Source organism: Orcinus orca, chromosome 1 (genome assembly GCF_937001465.1).
Source record: "Orcinus orca chromosome 1, mOrcOrc1.1, whole genome shotgun sequence".
Classification (NCBI taxonomy): Eukaryota; Metazoa; Chordata; class Mammalia; order Artiodactyla; family Delphinidae; genus Orcinus; species Orcinus orca.
The window spans coordinates 125,195,812-125,212,060 of NC_064559.1; the positions used below are offsets into that span (position 1 = coordinate 125,195,812).

General features: G+C 34.9%; 1 long non-coding RNA gene across 1 annotated transcript in view; it reads left to right on the top strand.

Moving 5' to 3' along the window:
* Positions 1 to 16,249, top strand: part of LOC117202455 (uncharacterized) — a 134,676-nt gene that overhangs the window by 59,652 nt on the left and 58,775 nt on the right. Inside the window, exons 2-3 of the long non-coding RNA XR_004484801.2 lie at positions 1,900 to 1,986; positions 4,780 to 4,866. This is a non-coding gene — a long non-coding RNA (uncharacterized LOC117202455). The remainder of the gene's footprint in view (positions 1 to 1,899; positions 1,987 to 4,779; positions 4,867 to 16,249) is intronic.

Sequence of the window (16,249 nt, forward strand, 5' to 3'; positions counted from 1 at the left end):
TTTTGATAGTTTCTGCAACCTCTGTTCGTCCTGTTATCGATGACACTTTACTGAAAATACGTTGAAAATAGCATTGTTGCATTTTTTAATAGTAGCAGGTGTGCATAATGCTTACTTTAATGTTCTTGCCTTGTGTCTTTACGTGTTACCCCAAATCTTCAATGGCTTGATTATTGTAAAATGTACAGTAACAACTCTCAGAAACACCTAAACACTTTGGCACTATTTTTTTTTAAGTCTTTAAAGTTTTAATGAAGTTGATATTCTTGAACAGAATTAGAAAAACAATTTGCAGGAATGAGGCAGTCTGTATTTGAGGAAGCAATAGGAATATTTTAGAAGATCTTTAGAAACTAAAGCTTTGTCTCATACAATTATATTTTAAAGAAAGTACTGGGCCTACTAGTAAAAAACTATTGCTTTTAGTCTTGCTGAGAGCATATTTTTACATAGATATTACAGTGTTGATTTGGTTTGAAAAATTTGTTAATAGTAATTAGTCTTTTTTTGTCTCTTTCTTGAGTACTTTGTCATAATGTATATTTTCTATGACTTCTTTCTAGAATTATTATAGATTTTATGAGAACTCTCATAAACAGTCTCATTAGACATAGGAGACCAAGTTAATATACTACAGTTCAGATTCTATCTGATGGCCTACCCATCAAGCTACAGAGCTTTACTTGTTTTTTTGGTTGTTTGGTTTTTTTAACATCTTTATTGGAGTATAATTGCTTTACAGTGGTGTGTTAGATTCTGCTTTATAACAAAGTGAATCAGCTATACATATACATATATCCCCAAATCTCCTCCCTCTTGCGTCTCCCTCCCTCCCACCCTCCCTATCCCACCCCTCTAGGTGGTCACAAAGCACCGAGCTGATCTCCCTGTGCTATGCAGCTGCTTCCCACCAGCTATCTATTTTACATTTGGTACTGTATATATGTCCATGCCACTCTCTCACTTTGTCCCAGCCCAGCTTACCTTTCCCCCTCCCCGTATCCTCAAGTCCATTCTTTAGTAGGTCTGCATCTTTATTCCCATCTTGCACCTAGGTTCTCCATGACCTTTCTTTTTCTTTTTTTTTTTTTAGATTCCATATACCGTTAGCATACGGTATTTGTTTTTCTCCTTCTGACTTACTTCACTCTGTATGACAGACTCTAGGTCCATCCACCTCAGTACAAATAATTCAATTTCGTTTCTTTTTATGGCTGAGTAATATTCCATTGTATATATGTACCACATCTTCTTTATCCATTCATCTGTTGATGGACACTTAGGTTGCTTCCATGTCCTGATTATTGTAAATAGAGCTGCAGTGAACACTGTGGTACATGACTCTTTCTGAATTATGGTTTTCTCAGGGTATATGCCCAGTAGTGGGATTGCTGGGTAGTATGGTAGTTCTATTTTTAGTTTTTTAAGGAACCTCCATACTGTTTTCCATAGTGGCTGTATCAATTTACATTCCCACCAACAGAGCAAGAGTGTTCCATTTTTCTCCACACCCTCTCCAGCATTTATTGTTTCTAGATTTTTTGATGATGGCCATTCTGACCAGTGTGAGATGATATCTCATTGTAGTTTTGATTTGCATTTCTCTAATGATTAATGATGTTGAGCATTCTTTCATGTGTTTGTTGGCACTCTGTATATCTTCTTTGGAGAAATGTCTATTTAGGTCTTCTGCCCATTTTTGGATTGGGTTGTTTGATTTTTGTAATTGAGCTGCATGAGCTGCTTGTAAATTTTGGAGATTAATCCTTTGTCAGTTGCTTCATTTGCAAATATTTTCTCCCATTCTGAGGGTTGTCTTTTGGTCTTGTTTACAGTTTCCTTTGCTGTGCAAAAGCTTTGAAGTTTCATTAGGTCCTATTTGTTTATTTTTGTTTTTAGTGGCACTATGTTTTATCTCGAGTGAGGAAGAGCCATGGTAATCAGTCTCACTGTGACTACTGTCACGGATTCTACCCTGAGGCGCTGGTAAGTGCAGAAGCAGTCTTCTTTACTGTGAAGTTTCTCTCGTCTGTCTATTCTATGGACATGACTGAATATTAAAAGAAAAAAAAGTCTGTGGGTTCTTTAGATAATCTTTAAGCTTCAATATATATAAATTTATTGGGTAGTCATTTCAGTATCAATTTCTGTGAAAAGACATTTTCAAGATGAAGCATGTAAAATTCCATTTCAGATCAGCTTTAACAAATAAACATTTGCAATCATTTTGATGTTAGAGAACACTAATTTAAATCCCAATTAAGAGAATGTTATCCCCTCCCCAATAACTACTTTCCTTTCATTAGTGTACCTGTATTTTCAAATGGTTTTCAATTATCAATATATTTTGAATTCTGTCAGTAAAAATGTTGTGAAATTTTTTCATCTCTCTTGTTATAAAAGTGCCTACATAATATCCTTGATTTTGTCTCTAGTCCTGCAAAACCTGAAATATTTACTATCTGACCCTTTATAGAAAAAATTGTACTGACCTCTGTTTTAAGAAAACTGTCCTAATTGTAGGAGGGAGAATGGATTGTAGGATGGTGAGGGGTTGGGTGAGGGTGCTATTGCAGGTGTCCAGGCAAGAGAAGATGGTGCTTAGAAATGGGCAGGAGTGTCAGAGTGGTCCTCTGCCTGAAAGGAGAGTGTTGAACCTTTTCCACGTACCCTTGACAAGAGTGGTCAGGGATGGAAGTCACATTCCCCTGATCCGCAAAAGCATTTTTAAAACAACCACTACTAGAAACTTGGGTTGATGATAGACAACACATATGGATTGGCACTTTTATCAGGTACTATTATCAGAGTAGTACATGTATCAATTTATTCAGTCTTCATAATGACCCTATGTGTTAGGAGCTATTTTATCTCTGTTTTGCAGACTCAGTCTGAGTTACAGAGAAATTTTAAAACTTGCCCAGTGTCACAGGACTGGTTGATAGAGGCACTGGGATTTGAACTGAAGCAGTCTGGCAAATGTGCTTGTTTCTTTTACTACTACACTGCCTCATCCATAAGGAAGGGAAGCAGCTAGCTCAGCTCGTGGCTGCATATCTGCTGAGACAGTACATATGCTTGTTGTTCTGTCCCCCATACCTAGTAGAACAGGGGGAAAGGAGTAGGGAGGAGATGGCAGGGTGGATTCTCAATGCTTCGTGTGGCAAGGATGGAGGGGTTAGGTAGACCCTGTGGAAGGAATTCGGGCTGCAGCTATCGTGTGAGTACGTGATGGCAGAGAGCTGCCTGCTGAGATAGAGCTCCAAAAAGCAAGAGGTGGGGAGAGAAAATAGAGGGAGGTGAAGCTGCAGAGTGTCCTTTATATCAGCAAACTACCTTGTGGAGGCTTTTATACATTTTCCTGAAGAACCTACACATGTACCCCTTGGTGTGTGTGGGGCGGTGGGGCAATGCTAGGACACCTGCCACACAGAAGACAGTGACAGCCAAGAGAGGTGTTTGGTAACAGAGGTATATTTTAAAGTGTCTCCTTTTCTCTAATGTTTCCTACTTTAACCCAGCCCTAACACTGCTAGAGATGTAAAAAAAGCAAAATTGTATGTATGTGGGGGGAAGTGGCAAACTGGAGGGGAGCAGAGACAGAATGAGGGCCAGAGAAGACAGGACAGATAAGTCCAGCCTACTTCTCACCTTAGTTCCTTCACATTGTCCTGAGCCTGCTTAAGCTGAGAGAAAGTTCAAATTTCTCTCCTATATAGGCATCACGTACTTAGAGAATGTGAATCAGTTTTACTGTGGAATAATGCCAAAATATAGATCTGATTATACAGAGATGCTACAAAAGCATTTTATTAAACAAGTTGGGCAGAACATGTTTTGTGGTAGTATTGACTACATCATGTTATATAAATTCCTTTGCAAATAAATTTACCTTAATTTTAAAAACTCTTCTTTGAAAACTGGTGGTTCTATTCACTGTATACAATGTAGTTTCCCATTTCACCCTCAATTTCAATCTGTGATGAGCCCCAAGTCATGCAGACAAAGGTAAAGTGAAATGAACAGCCTGATTCATGATAAAGAGCTGTTCATCTTAGAATCTGAGAGAACTGTCTGTGTCTGTGTAGGACTTGAAGATTATTATATTATTATTGTGCCATTTAATTTATTTGCCAAAGCAATTACATCATCAATAAAATAGGGAAAATTGGAGGTGTCCTCTTATTCAAAAAGCCAAACTTTCTCATTCTCAAATTTCATCCATTGAAGCAATGTAAAAATAGCATAAAGACTATATTCATTCATTAATTCAACAACATTTTATTAAGTGCCTGTTATGTACCAGGCTCTGTTTTAGGCACTGGCAATTCAGTAGTGAAGAAAATAAACAAAATTCCTTTCTCTCATAGAGCTTATATTTAGTATATATGAAAGTGGGTGGTTGGGCCGAGGAAGATAGGGAAGAGACAGACAATAAAAAAAAGTAAGTAAATGATATGCTAGAAGATGACAGGTGTTATGGGGAAAAATAAAGAAAGGTTGGGAGATGAGAGCTATGTAGAGAAGTGGTTTGCAATTTTAAAAAGGGTTCTTCCAAGTAATATATGTGTATATGTAAGATTACTTTTTATATGGCAAAACATCATACAAAGGCTAGGGTTTTTTTTATTCGTTGGGGGAATCACAATATAGGCATCTGTTTTTCAAGGTGGGAACATGTAATTTTGTAATGAAGAATGTACAAAGGGACAGAATAACCTACGTAAGCATTGTGTACTCATCAAGCGTCTCTGAACCCTGGTGCATAATGTCTTCTAGTGAAGCAATAAAACTCTTGCATTGGAAGCGGATGCCTTTATGGTTCTTGTGAAAGATTTAAGGAACAGTTCAGAATGGAAGACTAAGGTAAGATATATTTATCTCTATACCAGTTTTCAAAAGCATCTTGTTACCAAGTCATCTGTTCATCCATTCATCCATCCATCCATCAACCCATTCTTACTTATTAAGTATGCATCATAGCCCAGGAATTTTGAAAAAGTGCTGGAACTAAAAAAGTGTTGTAAAAGTGTTTATGTTCTAGGGTGAGAAAAAAGCTAATAGGATTAATTAGGAATTACGTTCTAGAGATTTAATTTACTGCTCACTATACTATTTAAGGAAAATATCTAAAAATTTCATTTGACATCAAACAAAGCACAAATGATCCCTTGAAAAGTGGAGTAATATACCTTCTTATATATAGTGTGCAGAAGATCTTTAGTTTAATGGTGAAGGCAATGAGCCAGGACAGAAGTCTAGAAAATTTCATAGTGTGAGAAGCATTATAAAAATAAAATTAAATGGAAAATAAGAAAAGTTAGCTATTGAAATATCTTCTAAATAGTATTATTAGTAGAAAGAATTCTAATTGTTGGCATAATAAAAGCCATATTTGAGTAGAAATAGTTTTATTTAATTTAGTGGAATAAAACTATTCCAAAGATGAATTTCAAGATGGCCCTGACAGCTTCATATTAATATATCATTTTCAAATTCCTGTGTTTATAATCATTTTAATATATTAAAAATTATATATTTTAATTATAGAAATATTAAATAAATGCATTTTCATAAATATTTTAAAAATTCAGATAAAGTAATAGTTTAATTTGTCATTGTTTTCTATGTACTTATTACATATATATATATACATAAAGAATATATAGTTTTGTGTACATAAAGAATATATAAAAATATATAGTATTGTGTAACTAGTTTATAAAATAAACAGTACTGTAATGTGACTATTGGTCTACAACTTGCATTTTTACTTTATAATACACCTTGGAGATCATTCCACATTGTGTAAATTTTTTTTTTTTCAGAACCCTCCATAATGTTTTCAGTAGTGGCAGCACTGATTTACATTATCTTTTCTTTATTTAATTTTTTAATTTAATTTAATTTTTTTTTTATACAGCAGGTTCTTATTAGTCATCAATTTTATACACATCAGTGTATATATGTCAATCCCAACCTCCCAATTCATCACACCCCCACCCCCACCCCCCACAGCTTTCCCCCCTTGGTGTCCACATGTTTGTTCTCTACATCTGTGTCTCAATTTCTGCCCTGCAAACCGGTTCATCTGTACCATTTTTCTAGGTTCCACATATATGCATTAATATACGATATTTATTTTTCTCTTTCTGACTTACTTCACTCTGTATGACAGTTTCTAGATCCATCCATGTCTCAACAAATGACCCAATTTCGTTCCTTTTTATGGCTGAGTAATATTCCATTGTATATATGTACCACAACTTCTTTATCCATTCGTCTGTTAATGGGAATTTAGCTTGCTTTCATGACCTGGCTATTGTAAATAGTGCTGAAATGAACACTGGGGTGCATGTGTCTTTTTGAATTATGGTTTTCTCTGGTTATATGCCCAGTAGTGGGAATGCTGGGTCGTATGGGAGTTCTATTTTTAGTTTTTTAAGGAACCTCCATACTTTTCTCCACAGTGGCTGTATCAATTTACATTCTCACCAACAGTACAAGAGGGTTCCCTTTTCTCCACACCTTTTCCAGCATTTGTTGTTTGTAGATTTTCTGATGATGCCCATTCTGACTGGTGTGAGGTGATACCTCATTGTAGTTTTGATTTGCATATCTCTAATAATTAGTGATGTTGAGCAGCTTTTCATGTGCCTCTTGACCATCTGTATGTCATCCTTGGAGAAATGTCTGTTTAAGTCTTCTGTCCATTTTTGGATTGGGTTGTTTGTTTTTTAATAGTGAGCTGCATGAGCTGTTTATATATTGTGGAGATTAATCCTTTGTTGATTCATTTGCAAATATTTTCTCCCATTCAGAGGGTTGTCTTTTCATCTTCTTTATGGGTTCCTTTGCTGTGCAAAAGCTTTGAAGTTTCATTAGGTCCCATTTGTTTATTTTTGTTTTTATTTCCATTACTCTAGGACGTGGATCAAAAAAGATCTTGCTGTGATTTATGTCAAAGAGTGTTCTTCCTATGTTTTCCTCTAAGAGTTTTATAGTGTCTGGTCTTACATTTAGGTCCCTAATCCACTTAGAGTTTATTTTCGTGTATGGTGTTAGGGAGTGTTCTAATTTCATTCTTTTGCATGTAGCTGTCCAGTTTCCCCAGCACCACTTACTGAAGAGACCGTCTTTTCTCCATTGTATATCTTTGCCTCTTTGTCATAGATTAGTTGACCATAGGTGCGTGGGTTTATCTCGAGGCTTTCTATCTTGTTCCATTGATATATGTTTCTGTTTCTGTGCCAGTACCATATCATCTTGATTACTGTAGCTTTATAGTGTAGTCTTAAGTCTGGGAGTCTGATTCCTCCTGCTCCGTTTTTTTCCCCTCGAGACTGCTTTGGCTATTTGGGGTCTTTTGTGTCTCCATACAAATTATAAGATTTTTTGTTCTAGTTCAGTAAAAATTGCCATTGGTAGTTTGATAGGGATTGCATTGAATCTGTAGATTGCTTTGCGTAGTATAGTCATTTTCACAAAATTGATTCTTCCAATCCAAGAACATGGTATATCTCTCCATCTGTTGGTATCATCTTTAATTTCTTTCATCAGTGTCTTATAGTTTTCTGCATACAGGTCTTTTGTCTCCCTAGGTAGGTTTATTCCTAGGTATTTTATTCTCTTTGTTGCAATGGTAAATGGGAGTTTTTCCTTAATTTCTCTTTCAGATTTTTCATCATTAGTGTATAGGAATACAAGAGATTTCTGTGCATAATTTTTTATCTTGCAACTTTACCAGATTCATTGATTAGCTCTAGTAGTTTTCTGGTGGCATCTTTAGGATTCTCTATGTATACTGTCATGTCATCTACAAACAATGACAGTTTTACTTCTTCTTTTCCAACTTGTATTCCTTTTATTACTTCTTCTTCTCTGATTGCCGTGGCTAGGACTTCCAAAACTATGTTGAATAATAGTGGTGAGAGTGGACATCCTTGTCTTGTTCCTGATCTTAGAGGAAATGTTTTCAGTGTTTCACCATTGAGATTGATGTTCGCTGTGGGTTTGTCATAAATGGCCTTTATTATGTTGAGGTAGGTTCCCTCTATGCCCACTTTCTGGAGAGTTTTTATCATAAATGGGTGTTGAATTTTGTCAAAAGCTTTCTCTGCATCTATTGAGATGATCATATGGTTTTTATTCTTCAATTTGTTAATATGGTGTATCACATTGATTGATTTGCATATATCGAAGAATCCCTGCATCCCTGGGATAAATCCCACTTGATCATGGTGTATGATCCTTTTAATGTGTTGTTGGATTGTGTTTGCTAGTATTTTGTTGAGAATTTTTGCAGTTATATTCATCAGTGATATTGGTCTGTAATTTTCTTTTTTTGTAGTAGCTTTGTCTGGTTTTGGTATCAGGGTGATGGTGGCCTCATAGAATGGGTTTGAGAGTGTTCCTTCCTCCGCAATGTTTTGGAAGAGTTTGAGAAGGATGGGTGTTAGCTCTTCTCTAAATGTTTGATAGAATTCACCTGTGAAGCCATCTGGTCCTGGACTTTTGTTTGTTGGAAGATTTTTAATCACAGTTTCAATTTCATTATTTGTGATTGGTCTGTTCATATTTTCTATTTCTTCCTGGTTCAGTCTTGGAGGGTTATACCTTTCTAAGAATTTGTCCATTTCTTCCAGGTTGTCCGTTTATTGGCATAGGGTTGCTGGTAGTAGTCTCTTAGGTTGCTTTGTATATCTGCTGTGTCTGTTGTAACTCATCCTTTTTCATTTCTAATTTTGTTGATTTGAGTCCTGTCCCTCTTTTTCTTGATGAGTCTGGCTAATGGTTTATCAATTTTGTTTATCTTCTCAAAGAACCAGCTTTTAGTTTTGTTGATCTTTGCTATGCTTTTCTTTGTTTCTATTTCATTTATTTCTGCTCTGATCTTGATGATTTCTTTCCTTCTGCTAACTTTGGGTTTTGTTGGTTCTTCTTTCTCTAGTTCCTTTAGGTCTAAGGTTAGATTGTTTATTTGAGATTTTTCTTGTTTCTTAAGGTAGGCTTGTATAGCTATAAACTTCCCTCTTAGAACTGCTTTTGCTGCATCCCATAGGTTGTGGATTGTCATGTTTTCATTGTCACTTGTCTCTAGGTATTTTTTGATTTCCTCTTTGATTTCTTCAGTGATCTCTTGGTTATCTAGTAACGTATTGTTTAGCCTCCCTGTGTTTGTGTTTTTTATGGTTTTATTTCTTGTAATTCATTTCTAATCTCATAGCATTGTGGTCAGAAAAGATGCTTGATATGATTTCAATTTTCTTAAATTTATCAAGGCTTGATTTGTGACCCAAGATGTGATCTATCCTGGAGAATATTCTGTGTGCACTTGAGAAGAAAAGGTAATCTGCTGTTTTGGGGTGGAATGTCCTATAAATATCAATTAAATCTAGCTGGTCTATTGTGTCATTTAAAGCTTCTGTTTTCTTATTAATTTTCTCTCTGGATGATCTGTCCATTGTTGTAAGTGAGGTGTTAAAATTTCCCCACTATTATTGTGTTATTGTCAATTTCCTCTTTTATAGCTGTTAGCCTTTGCCTTATGTATTGAGGTGCTCTTATGTTGGGTGCATATATATTTATAATTGTTATATCTTCATCTCAGATTGATCCCTTGATCATTATGTACTTTCCATCTTTGTCTCCTGTCACATTCTTTATTTTAAAGTCTATTTTATCTGACATGAGTATTGCTGCTCCAGCTTCCTTTTGATTTCCATTTGCATGAAATATCTTTTTCCATCCCCTCACTTTCAGTATGTATGTGTCCCTAGGTCTGAAGTGGGTCTCTTGTAGACAGCATATATAAGAGTCATGTTTTTGTATCCATTCAGCAAGCCTGTGTCTTTTGGTTGGAGCATTTAATCCATTCACATTTAAGGTAATTATTGATATGTATGTTCCTATGACAATTTTTTAAATTGTTTTGGGTTTGATTTTGTAGGTTCTTTTCTTCTCTTGTGTTTCCCACTTAGAGAAGTTCCTTTAGCATTTGTCGTAGAGCTGGTTTGGTGGTGCTGAATTCTATTAGCTTTCACTTGTCTGTAAAGCTTTTGATTTCTCCATCGAATCTGAATGAGATCCTTGCCAGGTAGAGTAATCTTGGTTGTAGGTTCTTCCCTTTCATCACGTTAAGTATATCATACCACTCCCTTCTGGCTTGTAGAATTTCTGCTGAGAAATCAGCTGTTAACCTTATGGGAGTTCCCTTGTATATTATTTGTCATTTTCCCCTTGCTGCTTTCAATAATTTTTCTTTGTCTTTAATTTTTGCCAATTTGATTACTATGTGTCTCAGAGAGTTTCTTCTTGAGCTTATCCTGTATTGGACTCTCCACGCTTCCTGGACTTGGGTGGCTATTTCCTTTACCATGTTAGGGAAGTTTTCGACTATAATTTCTTCAAATATTTTCTCAGGTCCTTTCTCACTCTCTTCTCCTTCTGGGACCCCTATAATGTGAATGTTGTTGTGTTTAATATTGTCCGAGAAGTCTCGTAGGCTGTCTTCATTTCTTTTCATTCTTTTTTCTTTATTCTGTTCCACAGCAGTGAATTCCACCATTCTGTCTTCCAGGTCACTTATCTGTTCTTCTGCCTCAGTTATTCTGCTATTGATTCCTTCTAGTGTAGTTTTCATTTCAGTTATTGTATTGTTCATCTCTGTTTGTTTGTTCTTTAATTCTTCTAGGTCTTTGTGAAACATTTCTTGCATCTTTTTGATCTTTGCCTCCATTCTTTTTCCGAGGTCCTGGATCATCTCCACTATCATTATTCTGAATTCTTTTTCTGGAAGGTTGCCAATCTCCACTTCATTTAGCTGTTTTTCAGGGGTTTTATCTTGTTCCTTCATCTGGTACATAGCCCTCTGCCTTTTCATCTTGTCTGTCTTTCTGTGAATGTGGTTTTTGTTCCACAGGCTGCAGGATTGTAGTTCTTCTTACTTCTGCTGTCTGCCCTCTCCACATTCTGTAAATATTGATATATCTTATCCTTTTCAAGAGCTACATTGAATGATTTTACATAATCATTCTTTTGTTGATAGAACTTAGTTTGTTTTCAATTTTCAGTGTCACAGACAATGTCACTAAGAATTTCATTGTAAATGCCTTCTGCACACAGATAGGTATTTCTTTAGAGAATATATCAAAGAATACAATTGCTGAGTGATAGCCTAGGATAGTTAAAAGTATATTTTGACTTCTATTGGTACTTATGAATTATTTCCTAAAAAGCTGTGCCAATATACACTCCTACCAGTAATGTATGAAAATAGCAAATATCCCACAAACCTAATATGTGATAGTATAAAATTTTAAAGTGTTTTTCTAATTTTCTATGATTTTTAAATTGATTTGTATGAGCTCTGTATCTGTTGTTGGAAAAAATCTTTTTCCCATTATAAAGATTGAAAAATGTATTATTCTCATCTTTAGCTTTTCTATTCTGGATATTAATCCCCTCTCTGTTATATAGGTTGACAGTACATTTTCCCAATCTGTAGCTTTTTATTATCTATCTATGTATCTATCTCTTTTTCTATCTATCTATTTATCTATCTATCATCTATCACATCTTCTTTTTCCATTCATCTGTTGATGGATACTTTTGGTTGTTTCCATACCTTGACTATTGCAAATAATGCATCATTTAACAGGGGAGTGCAGTTGTATCTCCAATATTATATTCTCATTTCCATTGTATATATTCCCTGAAGTAGGATTGCTGGATCATGTGGTAGTACTATTTTTAATTTTTTGAGGAATCTTCATACTCTTTTTCCTAGTGGTTACACTAATTTACATTCCTACAAACAGTGTACAAGTGTCCCCTTTTCTCCACATCCTCACCAGCACTTGTTATCTCTTGTCATTTTGAAGATGGCCATTCTAACAGGTGTGAGGTGCTAGCTCATGTTGGTTTTGATTTGCATTGCTCTGATGATTAGTGATGTTGATACTCTTTTCACGTATCTGTTGGAATGGTATTGTATTTTTAAATTTCAAATCCCTTTTGTTCATTCCTGGTATATAAGTAAGCCTTTGACTTTTCTATGTTAACATTATGTCCTGAAAACTTGCTTGTAGTTGCCTATTAGTTTCAGGAGGTTTTTTTTTCGTTAATCCTTTTATGTTTTCTACATGAGTCATCATGTCATCTGTGAACAAAGTCTTCTATCTTTCTTCCCTATCTATATGCCTTTTATATCCTTTTCTTGTCCTTTTACATTAGCTGGTATCTCCAGTACGATGTTAAAATGGGGTGGTGAAAAGAGACATCCTTGCTTTGTTCCTGATCTTAGTGTGAATGCTTCAAGTTTCTCCTCATTGAGTATGATGTTAGCTATAGTTTTTTAATAGATATTCTTGATCAAGTTGAGGAAGCCCAATTGGTAGCTTTGTTTTTTACTTTTTGAAGTTTAAATTTTGGTGTAGTCAAAATTTCAGATGTTTTCTTTATAGCTTCTGTGGTTCTATATTGTTTTTAAAAGCTTCTTCTATCCAAAGGTATAAGCATATGTTTCTATAATGAATAATATAATTTTTCTTATAATGTGTTTGAGGGTTTTTTTTACCTTTATAGCTTTAATTCATGTGGAATTTATTTTTTGCCAATGGTGTAAAATAGACATTCAACTTAATTTTTTCTCTAAATTTGAGAAAAAATTCAGTACATGTCTTTCCTCTCCCTACTGAGTTGTTTTACTGACATTATCAATTATTGCACATTTATTCATATGTGGGCCCATTTCTGGACTCTATGCCATTACAGTAATCCATTCGTCTCTTCCTGCAACAATACCATGATGTTTTAATTCCTGCTTCCTTCTGACTTTACAGTACCTGCCACTTGCATGTTAATATTACCAAACTAAATACCATGTTTCCCAGAAAGGATTCTGGCACAGAGTAGGAGTTAAATTGACATTTATTGAATTTTTTTCTTTAGACTTTGAGTTGCCTTTGGCAGACTAAAAAAGTAATGTACTTGAGAATAAGATAAATTGGCTTTTCTATTCTGTTCTCCATCTTCTCATCTTAGAAATTTTGGTTTCAAGTAAACCCATTTTATTAATCCCCACCCAGGGGAGAAGCTGGTAAGTCACAACTCTTGTATTTATAAATAGTTGTGTTTACAGAAAGATGTAATGGGTTGGAACCTCCAGTAGCCCTTATTGTCAAGGGTTTAAAGAAATTGCAGTTCTTCCTTTTGATTGTTATTACATATCTTTAAAGAAAGCGGCATGATTTGGACATGTTAACTAACTGAGAAAAATATATTCCACAAACATTGCTTTCAAAATGTTTTATTGATGATTTTAAAATTTAAGTCAATGTCAACAAAACAGAATACACAACATGAAAGAATCAAAAGTTAAATAATTAGAAACTTTTGCTAAAAGGGTGAGTTAGATTAATAACAATATTGTGAAAAGAAGTCCTGAATATGGTAAAAAAGGAAAATAAACCTAAGGAGGATAAGGGCTGAAATAAAATAACCCTAGAGATGATTATCCTGTTTGGCAATTAAGTCATTTCTCATTGCTGGGTGGGAAGTAATTTTATTTTTAATTTTATTAACTATAATGCCTTTTCAAAATCATTTGGATTTTGGTCAGAATAAAGAGCAATATACTTTTAAGTGTTTCTAAAATGTACATTAGAATAACTTACTGCTTAAATGAACTAATTAATGCATGATAACATTCCCCCTCTTGCATTCTTATGAACTTTTCCCTTTATTATTCATCATGGAACTGTTTTGCATTTATGACCCTTATCCTTTCTGAATGTTCATGCTAAAGCAGTAAATTTAATGTATTTGATATTGTTACCTTGAGAAACTAAGGCTACAAATAAAAAAATCATTGGTCATTATAATTCATCAGACACTGTAGACAGTAGGACGTAGAATAGGAATGGCACCTATGTATGCTGTACTAGAGAGTTGAGGGAGGCCAGGGTCGGGTTTTGGGGAAAAGGAAAAGTGGGTCTTGCTCTTTCTACTTCCAAGGTCTTTCTTTTGCTAAAGTCTTTAGGTTATTGATTCTTAATCATGTGCCAGGCCTAAGAAGAAAAGCACTTTGCAGCAGTTGGGAATCTAAGTGTGACTCTGTGTGGCACTGATCAACCACATTTTCTTTGGTCCTGCTAGACTTTCACTCATATTCTATAAGATATCTAGCTATTGTTGGATATTTTAAAAATAATGAGAAGACATTTAATTGAAATTTAGTTCCTATGATAAAAATTACTTCTTGAAAATCAAATTGTTTCAAAATATGTTCATATCTTAAATTGATGCTATTTAGTGTTTAGGGGTAGGGTGAAAAATTTTATTTTTTATTTGCATATGTTGATGTATGCTACTGCCATTTAAATAATTTTCATCCCATAGTGCTTTGCATTGCTATTAGATATTATTGAAGCTTTTAAAAGTTCATCATCATATTTCCTAAAATAAAGGAAATAAAAGCAAAAATAAACAAATAGGACCTAATTAAACTTAAAAGCTTTTGCACAGCAAAGGAAACCATCAACAAAATGCAAAGACAACCTAATGAATGGGAGAAAATATTGCAAATGGTATGACTGATAAGGGATTAATATCCAACACATAAAAACAACTCATTTCAAATATTAATTAAAGGTAAATTATGACAAGGGTATACCTCTTAGTCCTAGTTACAAATACTTTTCCTTGTCTGAGTTTTTATATAGATTTGGCAAAATTAATTATGCATCAAGGCCTTTCTGAGAAATTAAAGGTAAGAAAATATTTGTAGATTTGAAACATTAAGCTTACTAGGGAATCAAACATAGTATCAATTAATTGGAATTAGAGACCAGTACAGGAAGAAATAGTGGATAAATAACCTCTTTCATCTTATAAATAATAACCGGTCTGAGAAACCCCTTGATCTTCCTTATCTGGTAGCTTAGACTCATATTAATACTTCAGTTACAGCCTAAACAACTTTCAAACACAGCTGTAAAGAGAAATGTAAAAAAATATGGATAAATGTCCTACAATTCTGTACATTATTGGAAATTCCTACCCAAGTGACACATTTATTCAAAATTTACCATCTTAGTACTTTGATGCCTTTAACCACTTAATAATATAATTCATTAGGGAATATTTGTTGATAGTGCTTAATGTAACCACATTCCCTCATTTCAAATGAATAAATGAATATGAAATGTGGTTGTTTATACATTAGTCTAAGTATATGTAGGATTAAGTTCAAAGTATAGGGAATAAGTTCCCTCCATGAACACAATCACTCAAATATGTTCAAGTTCAAATACAATATTTTTGGTATTCATTTACCCATGGGAGGAATCCACATTTCCAAAGAAAAGAAACAATTTTCTGAGTGCATTTCAGAAAAAGGTCACTTGGGTGACAAGCTCTGGATGGCTATGAACTAATTGCATAACAAAAGGAACAGCACTGGAGGTAGATTCTTAAATATAAAAAGCTGTTTGAGGGACTTCCCTGGTGGCACAGAGGTTAAGAATCCACCTGCTAGTGCAGGGGTTGCAGGGGACATGGGTTCGACCCCTGGTCAGGGAAGATCCCACATGCCGCGGAGCAACTAAGCCAGTGAGCCACAACTACTGAGCCTGTGCTCTAGAGCCCGTGAGCCACAACTACTGAAGCCCGCACGCCTAGAGCCCGTGCTCCGCAACAAGAGGAGCCACCACAATGAGAAGCCTGCGCACCACAACAAAGAGCAGCCCCCGCTCACCTAGAGAAAGCCCACGTGCAGCAACAAAGACCCAACACAGCCATAAATAAATAAATAAACATATATATATATATATATATATATATATATATATATATATATAAACTGTTTGACTTTGAAAAACACCCCATAAATACATAACTCTGGATTTGACCTAAGCACATTGGCTCTTGCAATCTTGGGGTAATTGGGTGGATTTAGACTCATCCCTGAAATCCATTCATCAGAAAGAATACTAAACCTGGTATACATATAGTAGAAGTTCTCTATTGTAAGTTATAATTTATAATTGTAGTTTATCAGTTAGTCACTTAATTTGGCTTGTGTTAGTTCTCGATCACCTTTAAATGAGTTGATTAAAGCTCAGGTTTTCTCACTGGCTGTTAAGATAAGGAGGAAGGTAATAAAAGACCCAAATAGGTGTTTCTACTGACTGCTGAGTAGTTCTCCAAAAGAGGAATGAGGGTCACGTAGCTTAATGTGGAGTCACTT